This window comes from Symphalangus syndactylus, chromosome 11 (assembly GCF_028878055.3).
Source record: "Symphalangus syndactylus isolate Jambi chromosome 11, NHGRI_mSymSyn1-v2.1_pri, whole genome shotgun sequence".
NCBI classification, from domain to species: Eukaryota; Metazoa; Chordata; class Mammalia; order Primates; family Hylobatidae; genus Symphalangus; species Symphalangus syndactylus.
Window position 1 is genome coordinate 34,835,428 of NC_072433.2, and position 14,358 is coordinate 34,849,785.

A 14,358-nucleotide genomic window follows, 5' to 3' on the forward strand; every position below is an offset into this window, starting at 1 on the left:
AAGTCCAAGTCCAACAATCATAACTGTAAAATTTTTTGTAAATATATTTTTATTGGTCATCTTCCTCATTTTTTTGTAGAAGTTTTCAGTTAATTCTCTTCTATTTTATTGTAAATTATGTCATCTGCAGCTAGTTTTTTCTTGCTTTTATATGTTTACACAGCTCATTTACTTTTCTTGTCTTATTCCTTAGTCTAGGGCTTTCAAAAGAATCTAATTGTCTTATGTTTTCTTTTTTTTTTTTTTAAGAGACAGGGTCTCACTCTATTGCCCAGGCCAGAGTGCAGTGGCACAATCATAGCTTACTGTAACCTCAAACTACTGGGCTTAAGCTATCCTCCTGTCTCAACCTCCCAAGTAGCTGGGTTATAGGACCATACTGAACTAATTGTTTCATTTTATGTAGAGGTGGGGTCTCACTATATTGCCAAGGGTGGTCTCAGACTCTTGGCCTCAAGGAATTCTTCCATCTCAGCCTCCCCAAAGCACTGAGATTACAGGCATGAGCCACCATGCCTAGCCAAATTGTCTTATATTCTTCATATAAGACAGACCATTCTTTGAATAATACAAAGTTTCAGGGGCTAATCTAATGCTAACTTCCTTAGCAGTTTCCCCCATAGCTCCTCAAATGACCACTATATAGAAATAGGAATGTCTTTAAAAGAGGCTGATTGTGAGAATTAGAGCTGTTGAGAGAACCGGGAGTTAGGAAGCCTACGAAAAAACAACAACAACGTTGAAGGTAAATTAATTAGCAAATGCATCTGGGCCTTTCTGAGAAATACTCTCTATAGGAATGTAACTAAGTCCTACTGTACAGAGTGGTTAAGTGTCATCTGCAGAAAATCTGCATTTGTAGTACCAGAGAATTCATGAACATGCAGATTCCTAGGCCCCACCTAGAACTTCTAGATCTAAACCTCAATGATTGAAGCTTGAGATTCTGAATATTTCATATTATTTAAAGATGATTTTCATGTTACTAAATTTGGAGAATCAGGAATTAGCGGCTTTAAGGTATTGAGGAGTGGATGAATACAGGGATATTTCTTAATACAAATAATAAATATCTTCACTTTAAATGTCCCTTCCAGGGTTTAGATCTGGCAATGGCTACTTAACGGTCTTGAAAATAGGATAAAAAGAGTTTCATCTGCCTTCCTCTCAAATGCCTTTGACCAGAATCTAGACAGGAAGTACCCATCAATTAGACTTAGGGAAAAGGCCCATCATCTCCCTCACTTCAAATAGAATACAAGTTAAAGTCAGAGACAGCTTATATATTTATCTGAAATGCATCAATAGCTCCTTTGTTCCAAACTTCACCTTAAAAGGATTACCTACTAGGACTAAGACAGTTAATAGTGCTGCTAAGTAAGAATAAACAAAGGACTCCCGAGCTTGTGGCATTTATCATTTAGTCTGAAAAAAGCAATGCTTTTTTCACTTTCAAAAATGTAAGCTAAAATAATTCTTAATGGGAATTTTCACATTTTTCAGCTGAGAAAATTGAGAGTCAGATGCAAATGGCTTGTCCAGCCACCTGTTAGGTTTGCAACCTGAATCCTATGTTCCTTACCTGTTTTGTTCTTAAGAAATAAATGTGTTCTGGCCAGGCACAGTGGCTCACACCTGTAATCCCAGCACTTTGGGAGGCCGAGGCGGGTGGATCACTTGAGGTCAGTAGTTCGAGACCAGCCTAGCCAACATGGTGAAACCCCATCTCTACTAAAAATACAAAAATTAGCCAGGTGCACATGCCTGTAGTCCCAGCTAGTTGGAAGGCTGAGGCAGGATAATCACTCAAATCCAGGAGGTAGAGGTTGCAATGAGCCAAGATCGTGCCACTGCACTCCAGCCTGGGCAACAGAGTGAGACTCCATCTCAAGAAAGAAAAAAAAGAAATAAATGTGTTCTAGAAGTCATCAGACACACAAACACCCATAAATAGCTTTAAAATGAATAAAGAATGTGATGTTGACAGGCAGCTATCAATCAAGAAACATTATGTTCTTATAGAAAAAAAAAAAAAAAATGAAAAAAGTAGTGAAAGGAAGGGAAGAGTCTGTAAGTCAAGGTCCAGCCAGAAAATAGAAACTAAGTATTTCAAACAGAGGGAATTCAATACAGGGAATTGTTTAAATAAGTAATGAAAGAGCTAAGAAGCCAAATAGAAGACTGTGAAGCAAGTCAGACATTAGAAACAACAGGAAGATACCGGGAGTTGGAGGGACAAAGAAATGTGGCAATGTTATTGGAGTCCAACAGCTGAAGCCAGCTGATGAAAACTGGAAGCACAGAGGCCCAATCAACAGAAGCTTGAACCATGAATCTGATGTACCTGGTACCAAAGACAACCCCTAAGACAGAGTGAGAAGAGTAATCTTTTGGCTTCTCCCTCTTGGCATCTGGCTCTGTGCTCATGCCTCCACTGACAAACCTGCCTAGAAACCAAGAGCAAAAGAATCATGAAAAATGAAGTGAAGCAGAATGCACAGCAGGGCAGAACTGGTCAGGAAATCAATCTATGACAAATAGACAAATGACCAGTATAGTATGTAGCCCAGAAATAAGGCAGTGAGAACCCAAGACAAATTCCTTCTATTCAGCCTTACTGCCAGTCAGTCCTTTTGATATATCCTCATCTCTTGCAATTCAGTTTTTTTCCTGTGAACAGTTTTTTAGATGTGTGCTTAGTGACTGAGATTTAGGGCTTTCTATTCCTGCAGAAAGATTAATTTTAAAGAGAACCCCCATGCCCATTTCAGTTCTATCTCTTACATCATTGAGCAATAGAGAAGTTCAACAAGAATTTTATTTTATTTTTTTTTTTGAGACAGAGTCTCTGTCACCCAGGCTGGAGTGCAGTGGTGCTATCTTGGCTTACTGCAACCTCTGCTCCTGGGTTCAAGCGATTGTCCTGCCTCAGCCTCCTGAGTAGCTGGGACTACAGGTGCATGCCACCATGCCCGGCTAATTTTTTATATTCTTAGTAGAGACGGGGTTTCACCGTGTTAACCAGGATGGTCTCAATCTCCTGACCTCGTGATCTGCCTGCCTCAGCCTCCCAAAGTGCTGGGATTACAGGTGTGAGCCACTGCGACCAGTCTAGATCATTTTATAAGCATTTAGAATAAAAAAAGTTCTGAAACAATTCATTCATAATCTCTATTTCTTTCATTTTTATCTAGTAAACTGACTTTCCCTAGGTCGTGAAAGAAATAGCCTTCTCATGTTGGTAGCAAGATCAGCAAGTATCTTAACTGTACTGTGGACTGATGTCAAAAGAACGATTCCTATGCAAATAATAGAGTCCCCAAAATAGACGATGGTGAAATCTGGTAAAGTCTTTAATAATATCTGTATCCACAGAAAGAGGAAATTCTTAAAAATAGCTTTTATTTCTTCCATCTCTTGCCTGATTATTTGCAAAGACCATTTATGGACTGACTCAACTTTGGGAAATAAACATTAGGCTAAAGAAGCCTTTAATGACCCTGAATCACAAAAAGAAACACGTGACAAAAGTCAACCTAATATACTTCTAGGAGAAGGCACATGGCTTCTGTGCATGTCTCCTTCTATCCTTGGAAACACGGATCAGGAATAATGTCAGGAAGAAGATCGCACTAGAGAGAGATGTGTATAACTTGCAGAGAAGAGCTAAAAGTCAGTAAGGTTATGACAGGATAGAAATAAATTTCTTTTCTTGCAGCTTCTATTTTTCTGCAGAATTGAACAGAGAAAACCACCTGATGGAGGAAATAAAATGATGTATTCTTCCCTTGTGTATTCCTATGAACAGTAATATAGAGAAGCATCCATTTAGGAAACAATTTGCAGAATGTGAATTTTAGAAGAAAGAGAAAAATCACACAAGAAGCAACTGGGTAGTTAGTAGAACTGTTAAACTTTTAGTTTATGGGATATGCCTTTGTTTTTAATTTAATCAACTGGATTCAGGCTTGGATTTCATATTTGATTTAAATTAGGTTCCTTACTGAATCTGCAATTCAAAAATTACATATATGACATATTATATATAAATATAAATGTTTATATATGTGTGTTAACATATATGATTGGACTATTTTTTATTTGATTCAGGAATAAGAGGATTCAGTGCCTCTTTTCATTTCTTGAAGCAATAGAATTGAGAGAACGAAAGCATTTGAATTCTAAGTCTTTTCTTAAAAGATGAGAATAAGCAAAATCTTTTTTAAAAAACATGCTGTTTTGGGCTTTTTCTCATTTTTGACTACTTGCTTACCAGAAGGCTTAAAGCATTGTTTGGCAGAATAGGATTAAACAAAAAGCAAGAATGTTCCTCCACAGACTTCCTTATGTTCTCTCCCCTCAACTTTTAATTAAAACACTGTCAGTTGGGGATAAGGGGAGAAAAATACAAAGGCAATTATGTACAGAAAACAAAAAAGCATATTTCATGAAAGCATAAGCTATTAGCACTTTCTTAGCTATCTGATCATCTGAATTTAGAATCACATACTGAGCTCCTAAGAGACACCAACATCCAACTCTGTGGAGAGAGGGAGTCAATGCCAAAGTAGGAAAAATGAACAGGGTCCCCTCGCAAATCAACAAAGACCAAACTCAAGGAGAAGATGTCATTCAGCCTACAGTAAATCCTCACCTGACTGAACCCCATCATGAGGGGTAACCAAAGACTATACCAATCATAGACCCTCTCAAGGTACACACAGTAGAGGTGAGTACTCAGTGAAGCACAACACTTGGGTTTGCACAAATGAGAAGGAAGATAAATCAACTTTGGTCACTGAGTCCATCGTCATGAGCCACAGAGTGTGCTTGGAATGACATGATTCAGGCATTAATTTAAAGAGAAGATGAAGAGCTCTCTGACAGACCAAGAGTCAGGCTTGCTGGGCCCCTTCCATCACCTCCTCTCTTTGACAATCACTGAGGCTTTCTAGAGAATGCTTAGAGCTCTCCAGAGCATTTTGGAAATCACTCATCTAGAACATAAATGTTACCAGTACTTAACTCTTCAACATACCTGAAAAACTTAATTTTGTGTCAGTCCTAACCAGAATCTTCAACGGGTAACTTATTTGAATTGGCTAAAGAGATTTCCACCAACTTTAGAGCAACAAAAACTATGGGCATTGATTTCACCTGGCCTTAATTCCCTGGTTTGTTTGACTTTGTATTGTTACATCAGAGATTTTGTACATAGATTCACATAAGTGGATGCAATAAATGAACATCAGGCCAGGTGCGGTGGCTCACACCTGTAATCCCAGCACTTCGGGAGGCCAAGGCAGGCAGATCACCTGAGGTCAGGAGTTTGAGACCAGCCTACCCAACATAGTGAAACCCCATCTCTGTTAAAAATACAAAAATTAGCTGGGTGTGGTGGCACACACGTGTAATCCCAGCAACTCGGGAGGCCGAGGCAGAAGAATTGCTTGAACCCAGGAGACGGAGGTTGCAGTGAGCCAAGATCGCGCCACTGCACTCCAGCCTGGGTGACAGAGTAAGATTACACCTCAAAAAAAATTTAAAATAAAATAAAACAAATGAACACTAGTGAATATTTTTAAACATCTACTTATAAGAAGTATTTTAAATAAGTGGCCAATTTTATCATATACACGTGACAAGTATTATGTCTATCATTCACATGAGAAAACTAACCTGGATAATGCTGATTGAATTTTCTGAGTCTCAGTTAAAAAAAAATGAAATTTATATTTTAAATCATGGATGTGTACCCATGCACGCACACACACACACACACACGACCTTATTTCTCCTATAAATGATGACCCACAAGGTTCCTAGGGAACCAGAGTATCTCTCATTAGATCTTTCTAAGTACACTAACTCATCTACTAATATTAATGTTTATTTCAAGTAGAAGAGATGAATTTGAGTTGACGATTAGGTGTAGGCTTTGGTTTAAAGAGGACTTGATTCCTATATGAAGGTTCTTGGTGGCAATCAAAATTGACTCATACAAGTTTAATCATAAAATTCATTTTATTATAAGATTATCAGTTCTTGAGAAATAACAAGCTAGAAAATGTAAACTACCAGATATTAAAACATGTGTTAGACCTACCAGTGAGGTATTAGTTTGAGAACAGACAAAAAGATGAATACAATAAAATAGAGAGATAAGAAACCAGTCCACACAAATATGGACAAAGATGCCACTGAAGTTCTATAGGTAAAGAATGGCCTTTGAACATGTGGCTGAGTCAATTGGATATTACTATGAAAATAAGAAAAACGCAACCTTGACTCCCTACCTCATACAATAGACAATATTAATTCTAGGAGAGTCACAGACCTACACATGAAAGATGAAACAATAAAGCATCTAAAGAGTGATGTTCCACCCTGGGCAACATGGTGAAACCTTGTCTCTACTAAAATACAAAAAATTAGCCGGGTGTGGTGACACATGCCTGTAGTCCCAGCTACTCAAGAGGCTAAGGCATGAGAATGGGAGCCTGGGAGGCAGAGGTTGCAGTGAGCCAAGATCTCGCCATTGCACTCCAGCTTGGGCTGCAGAGTGAGACTCTGTCTCCAAAAAAAAAAAAAAGTGATGTCACCAAGATGGCAGAATAGAAGACAACCATTCATATACCCCCCACAAAAAAAGCTGTTTGCAGATGTTACTTCTAGGCCAACATAAAGCGAGACTCATTCTCCACAGGGCAATTCTCTAATATCCTGGTTCCTCATCCCTGAAAATGTTCTAGTCTGTCAACATCCTACCTAAAGGACCCCAGAAATGCATACTGTAGGTAGACAAGAAGGGCTGATGGACAGTAGAACTTTCACCTCTCTTGCCTTTAATATTTTAGTTCCATTAACTCATTCTACGAAGTTATTAATTTTCTGATAAGACACATCAGATGGATGATAAATACATTCATCAACAAAGAGGACCAGAATTTACTAAGCTCTTGACTTGACAAGCATCAGGTGCTTGACTTTATTATTATTACTTTACTTAATCCTCTTTCCATCCTGGATTGCAAGAAAAATGTTGTACAAACCATGTTATGGGTGAGCAAATTAAAGCCAGTCTAAGGCCATATAGCTAGAAAATGTTAAAGCTTTCCAAGGTCAAGTCCAGTCTGTTGGCTTCAGAGTTCATACTCAAGCCTGTCAGTTTCTTATATTATCCTTGTTCAGATATAAACTCAAACATAGAAGGTTTCAACACAGGACTACACAAGCTTGATTTAATGTTTTGTTAATCAACAAAGCACTATGACATATATCAATTAAAAAAAAAAAACAAGTATTTTCTGACCTGACCTTTGCTGTGCTTAGTCTCATAAAAAGTTTCACCAGGGAGAGAGGAAAAGGAGAAAAATGGGAGTTGGAAGGACAAAAAAAAGAACCTGCCCTTGAGGAGCTTTTGATGGAATTTTGAATTTGAAATAAATTACTTTAATTCAGTTAGAAAACATTACCAGTTATCACATGATAAAATGTTAAGTAGTATAAGGCCACACAGACTCAGAGAGCACAAAATCAATGTGGAAATGAATTAGTCTGGGAAGGTTCCATTCAAGAGCTAGAATGTAAATCAGTCCTTGCAGGGTAAGTCAAATAAGGATAGGGAGATAGGAAAGTATGAAATTGCTGTTAGTCACTCTACCTGTCAGTTTTCTTGATTATATGCAACAAGAATCAATTCTAACTTAAACATAGAACTTATTGTAAGTATATACTATACTTCATAGACTCAACGGAAAGTTGGGAACAAAGCTAAGAAAACGGGCAGGAACCAAGGGAGGCCACATAGCTATAAAACACAGCCAACATCATTTGGTAGGGATAGTCTGGGGACGTCTCCACCACTGACATGCAACGAAAACAGTCACCAGACAGCTGATGCCACTACAAGTGACTCTTGACACTGCTACTATAATAATGAATCTCTAAACTAGTCTTCACTATTTTGTTAACTCTCTCAGTATTAAAAACAAAAGACAAGGCTGGGCGCGGTGGCTCACGCCTGTAATCCCAGCACTTTGGGAGGCCGAGGCAGGTGGATTACCTGAGATCAGAAGTTCAAGACCAGCCTGGTCAACATGGTGAAACCCCGTCTCTACTAAATATACAAAAATTAGCTGGCCATGGTGGCAGGCACCTGTAATCCCAGCTACTCGGGAGATTCTACTGAGGCAGTAGAATCCTTTGAATCTGGGAGGCAGAAGCTGCAGTGAGCCCGGATCGCTCCATTGCGCTCCAGCCTGGGCAACAAGAGCAAAACTTCGTCTCAAAAAAAAAAAAAAAAAAGATGACACAACTGGATATCCACGTGCAGAAAAATGTAATGAGACCAACCCTTATCTCACACCATATACAACAATTAACCCAAAATTGATTAAAGACTTAAATGTAAAACCTGGAACTGGCTGGACATGGCTGCTCATGCCTGTAATCCTAACACTTTGGGAAACCAATGCAGGCAGATCACTTGAGCTCAGGAGATCAAGACCAGCATGGGAAACATAGGGAAACCCCGACTCCATAAAAAATACAAAAAATTAGCTAGGTGCGGGGGTGTGTACCTGCACTCCCAGCAACTTGGGAGGCTGAGGTGGGAGGATTGCCTTAGCCCAGGAGGTCAAGGTTGCAGTGAGCCATGATCACAGCACTGTACTCCAGCCTGGGCAACAGACTGAGACCCTATCTCAAAAAAAATAAAAAACAAACAGACCTGGAACTAGGAAACTACTAGAAGAAAACAGGTGAAAAGCTCCAAAGCAAATCTAGGATTGCATCAAATTAAAAGCTTCTGCACAGCAAAGGAAACAATCAGATGAAGACACAATCTAAGAGATGAGAGAAAATATGAGCAAACCATACATCTGAAAAGAAGTTAATATCAAAAATATATAAAAAATTCAAACAATAGCAAGAAAACAACCCAATCACTTAAAAATGGACAGAGGATCTGAATAGACATTTCTTCAAAAGATGACATGCAAGTGGTCAATGGGTATATAAAAAAATACCGAACATCACATCATCAGAGAAATGCAAGTTAAAACCACAATGAGATATCACCTCACACTTGTTAGAATGGCTATTATCAAAAAGACAAAAAAGAGGTGTTGACACGGATGTGGACAAAAGAGAAGACTTGCACACTGTTGGTGGGAATGTAAATTAGTATAGGCACTATGAAAAATAACATAGAAGTTCCTCAGAAAACTAAAAATAGAACTACCCTATGATCCAACAATCCCACTATTGGGTATTTATCCAAAGAAATGAAATCAGTATGTCAAAGATATATCTGTACTGCCATGTTTATTGCAGCACTATTCACAATAGCCAAGATATGCAATCAACCTAAGTGTCCATCAGCAGATGCATGGATAAAGAAAATGTGGTATATATGAACAATGGAATAATATTCAGCCTTATTTAAAAAAAAGAAAATCCTGTTATTTTCAACAGCAGTTCCCGTTTTGGTACCAGGGACTGGTTTTGGTGGAGGCAGGGGATGGGGGAGGCAGGAGGAGGTGATGCTTTGGGGATGATTCAAGCCCATTACATTTATTGTGCACTTTATTTCTATTACTATTACATTGTAATGTATAATGAAATAATTATACAACTCACCATAATGTAGAATCAGTGGGAGCCCTGAGTTTGTTTTCCTGCAACTAGACGGTCCCATCTGGGGGCGATGGGAGACAGTGACAGATCATCAAGCATTAGATTCTCATAACAAGTGTGCAACCTAGATCCCTGGCATGCACAGTTTACAACGGGTTCACACTCCTGTAAGAATCTAATGCCACTGCTGATCTGACAGGAGGCAGGGCTCAGGCAGTAATGTGAGCAATGTGGAGTAGCTATAAATACAGATGAAGCTTTACTCGCTCACCCGCCACTCACCCTCCTCCTGCTGTGCAGCCCAGTTCCTAACAGGCCACAGACCAGTACCGGTTCATGGCCCAGGGGTTGGGGACCCCTGATTTGTAACATGGATAAACCTGGAGGACATTATTTTAAGTGAAATAAGCTAGGCACAGAAAGACAAATACCACATGATCTCACTTATATATGGAATCTTAAAAAGTTGAACTCATAGAAGTAGAGAGTGGAATGGTGGTTACCAGGGTCAGGGGAGGGTGAGGGGATGTTGGGGAGATGTTAGTTAAGGAATACCAGAGTGAGAACCTGTCTCAAAACAAACAAGCAAACAAAAGAATATAAGATTTCAGTTAGATAAGAGAAGTAACTTCAAGAGATCTAATGTACAACAGATAACTATAGTTAATAACAATGTATTGTAGTCCTGAAAATTGCTAAGAGTTTGTGGTGAGATTTTAAATGTTCTCGGCACAACAAAATGATAAGTGTGTGAGGTAATATATGTGCTAATTAGCTCAATTTAGCCATTCTATAATGTATACATATTTCAAAACAACTTTTATACATGATATATACGTTTTATTTTTTAATTAAAAATGTTATTTTTTATCAGTTAAAAATTAATATAAGTAACAAGAGAAATGGAGGATTGGAGAGGAGAAAAGAGGGAGGAGGAAAGCTGGAGTAGGAAGAGTAGGAGGAGGGTTAGAAGGAAGAAGAGAAAGTGGAAAAGCAGCAGCAGAAGAAGATGACCATGACAATGACATTCTTGTTAACAACAAATTCCATAAAATGGTGCCCTGGTTGCTCAGATGAGGAAAGAAATAGTCTCCCCCTACTCCTTTCTCAAACACCATTAGTTTCTAAAATGTGAGGCACTCCTACATTATAATAGAAAACTTGTTCCACATAGAAAGCTTGAATTCTAGGTGGCCTCAAACTTTTGAACTCCACCCCCATCATTAAAAAAAAAAAAAAAAAAAAAAAAAAAAGCAGAGATTCTGTAAGGGTTTCTGGTATTTTTTAGCACTTGGAGAACCAGCATTGTGATTCTCAATGATCTGGATGTTGGAGAGGCACAGCAATGCCGGGAATCCTGTCTGAGTTCCTCCATGATGGCACATTTATCTTTTTCAAAAGCTCCCTCATTTCAAGAACTGCCACATAAAATATATCCATGGGAAAGCTAGAAAACAACAAGGTCTTGGGAAAGCAGGCTCTATTGAAACATCCCTAACATAAGTCAATTCTCTGTCAAGGGGCTGCTGAAACTATCACAGAGACTTAACACAAACGAAATAGAAAATAAAGTCACTAAATACTGGCTAGTGATAGCTCAACAATTCATATATAAATATATATGGTGTGGCCAATATGATGAGAAGATTAAAAAGTACTGAGAACCTACTATGTGCCTTTCAGTGTATTAAGAATTTTACATTTATAGTTTTAAGTCAGCAGACTCATGTATGTGCCTTCATCTCCAGCAATTTACTTCACTTCTTTAAGCCTCACTTTACTCACCAGTAAAATAAGATTGGAGCAAATATTCCTGCCCCGATTATCACACTGGATTGTTATGGATGGAGATCAAATGAGTGAGTGATTATAAGAAATGTTTTGGGGCCGGGAGCAGTGGCTGACGCCTGTAATCCCAACACTTTGGGAGGCTGTGGTGGGTGGATCGCCTGAGGTCAGGAGCTCGAGACCAGCCTGGCCAATATGGTGAAACCCCATCTCTACTGAAAATACAAAAACTAACCGGGCATGGTGGCACATGCCTATAGGCCCAAGCTACTCAAGAGGCTGAGGCAGGAGAATCACTTGAACCCGAGAGGCGGAGGTTGCAGTGAGCTGAGATCTTGCCACTGCACTCTAACCTGGGTGACAGCGCGAGACTCTGTCTCAAAAAAAAAAAAAGAAATGTTTCGGAAACTGAAATGCAAGGGATCCTGATGGTAACAGTTACATTTGATGGTTCAGCCCCTACATGAGCTCTCCAGACATTCAGGACAATGTTCTGTTCTTTGCTTTGCTGCTCCTCTGAGACTCTCAAGCGGGAAGCACACTTTTAAATGCAGCTTTGCTGGCTCCAAGACACAGACCCACACTGTAAAAGATAAATTGAAGCTTGTTCCTAAAAGTATACTGGAAGCTGCCAAGGGAGGGGACTTATCAAAGAAAGGACATCAAGATGTCACTCATCCTTCACATCTGCACCTGTGATTGAGAAAAATGTTTTCTTTAATACAAGTCAATATTTGAAAAGAAAATGACAAAACGAGGTCCCTTCCCTTCATCATTTACATTATGCCATAGGGGTACAAATTTGATCTAAGACATTTTGATTTATACCAACGGAGTGTGCCCGATGAAGGAAATTGTCACTTTTATTCCTAGGAAAGCCCAGTTATGCACATGCAATTCCTGGGTGGTACTGCCAGAACCGTTGGAATTGAGGGATATCACACATAGGTATAACTTTATACATTATGCTTTGAAACTTTAGTGTTTCTGAACTCTCCACCAGGAATTCCTATTTTTGGGAATTTTGTGGCCACTCCATACCCTCTCATCGGACTTTCTCAAACTCCCCAGACCCTATCATTACCTCTCTCTTTCTCCTTCCCCTTTTCTTTCACCTCTTTATGATTCCACCTTTTCAAGGTCTTTTATTGTGCTCTCCCTGTCTTCTTTCTTTGGGCTCTCTCCCTCTCCTTCTCTCAACCCCTTTCTCACATTTACTAAAGGAGATCCAACTACCAAAAACAAAAGAAGCAAAATAACTCACTTAGTTTGCAGGAATGGTGGGAAAGTAACACAGAAAATGTAATACATGTTACCGTCAAACTAAGGACCAGGGAAGCGAGGACCTGCTTGGATAACTCAGCTGATAAACATTGGAGCTAAGATTAAAACTCAGGTTTGATTCGGAGGGCATACTGAGCCTTCCTGGGAGACTCTGAAACCCCAAATTTGCCTAAAAGTCAGGGTAATTTGAGACCACATTCCAGTGAAGCAGGAAGGAGGAAGCTTAAGCTGTTTAGATCCTGTCTGCCCTTTTTGGAGGGATCTAAGTAAAGGAACATGAGACGCGTCCACATACGTATTTATATTTACTCCTCTCAATGGATGGCCTCCAGAAAGAGCTCAGAGGGAGGGTTTGATTTAGCTGCAATCAGCTTGTTGCCATGTTCGCTCTGTTTAAAAAGGGCAAGCTATGTCTATCTGCTCCAGCCGTTGCCTGGTGTGCCAATTTGGTGAGGTTTATCATCTGTCTCTAATAGCAGTGGGCCCCAGAAATGGCACAGAGCAATTTTCTGCTTTCATTTCTGCAGCACTTGAGAAAAATCTGGGGGCAATTTTTTTAGTCTTAGGCAATATTTCTTAATGTGTTTATCTCTTAGAATTGCTGCTTAATTCTCTCCTTGACTCACTTTCAAAGCTCAAGGCAGAATCCACCATTCTGTAGCTCAGTTCTGACCAAGAGAAATAAAAGAAGGTCAGGGGACTGAACAAGGAGCTCAGAGTAGAGGAACTGGGAAAGTGAGTCAGTTCAATCCCAGGGCGGTATCTGGCTGAAGAATAGAGCTGCCTTCTATGTCCTTTTATCCAGTGCAGATTCATCTGCAAAATTATTTCCTTGACGAGTGTGAGTTCAGCACCTCTGAGTGTGGCATTTGTTTTGTCTTTGTCATAAAGGCAAACATTTCCACCCCTCTTTTTAAAGTTAAAAGTTTGTACAGTGAAAGTGTAGCAATCAATTTGTTCAAGCTGTCAGTCTGGAGATAATTCCTACTAACTTTTCATCACCTACAGTCTCACATACAGACACATTTTCAGCTGACATGGAAGTGGCATATACCATTTAACTTCCTACCTAATCATCCTTCAAGTCACTTAGTTTTCTTTCTACTGCATATGTTTTAATGGCTCCACAATTCTGGTATTTTATTTAGCCAGTCATCTGTGGTTGGGCACGTATTTTTTGTTTACAAATCACTCACACTGATATGGTTTGGCTCTGTGTCCCCACCCAAATTTCATCTTTCATTGTAATCCCCATACTCCCCATGTGTCGAGGGAGGGAACTGGTGGGAGGTGATTGGAACATGGGGTCAGTTCCCCCATGCTGTTCTCGTGATAGTGAGTGAGTCCTCATGAGATCTGATGGTTTTATAAGTGTTTGACAGTTCCTCCTTCACACACTCTCACCTGTCACCATGTAAGACATGCTACTTCCCCTTTGCCCTCCACCATGATTTTAAGTTTCCTAAGGCCTTCTAGCCATGCTTCCTGTTAAGCCTACAGAACCGTGAGTCAATTAAACCTCTTTCCTTTATAAATTACCCAGTCTCTGGTAGTATCTTTACAGCAGTGTGAGAACAGACTAATGCACACACTTAAACATAATTATCTAAACAATACCCTTGTGGCTTAATACTAAGAATCCATCAA

The 14,358-nt window shown here is 39.4% G+C and overlaps 1 long non-coding RNA gene across 1 annotated transcript in view; it reads right to left on the minus strand.

Moving 5' to 3' along the window:
* LOC134731709 (uncharacterized) overlaps nt 1-12,574 on the minus strand; it is a 229,820-nt gene extending 217,246 nt beyond the window's left edge. The window contains exon 1 of the long non-coding RNA XR_010114184.1: nt 12,559-12,574. This is a non-coding gene — a long non-coding RNA (uncharacterized lncRNA). The remainder of the gene's footprint in view (nt 1-12,558) is intronic.
* Between the last annotated feature and the right edge of the window lie 1,784 nt (nt 12,575-14,358).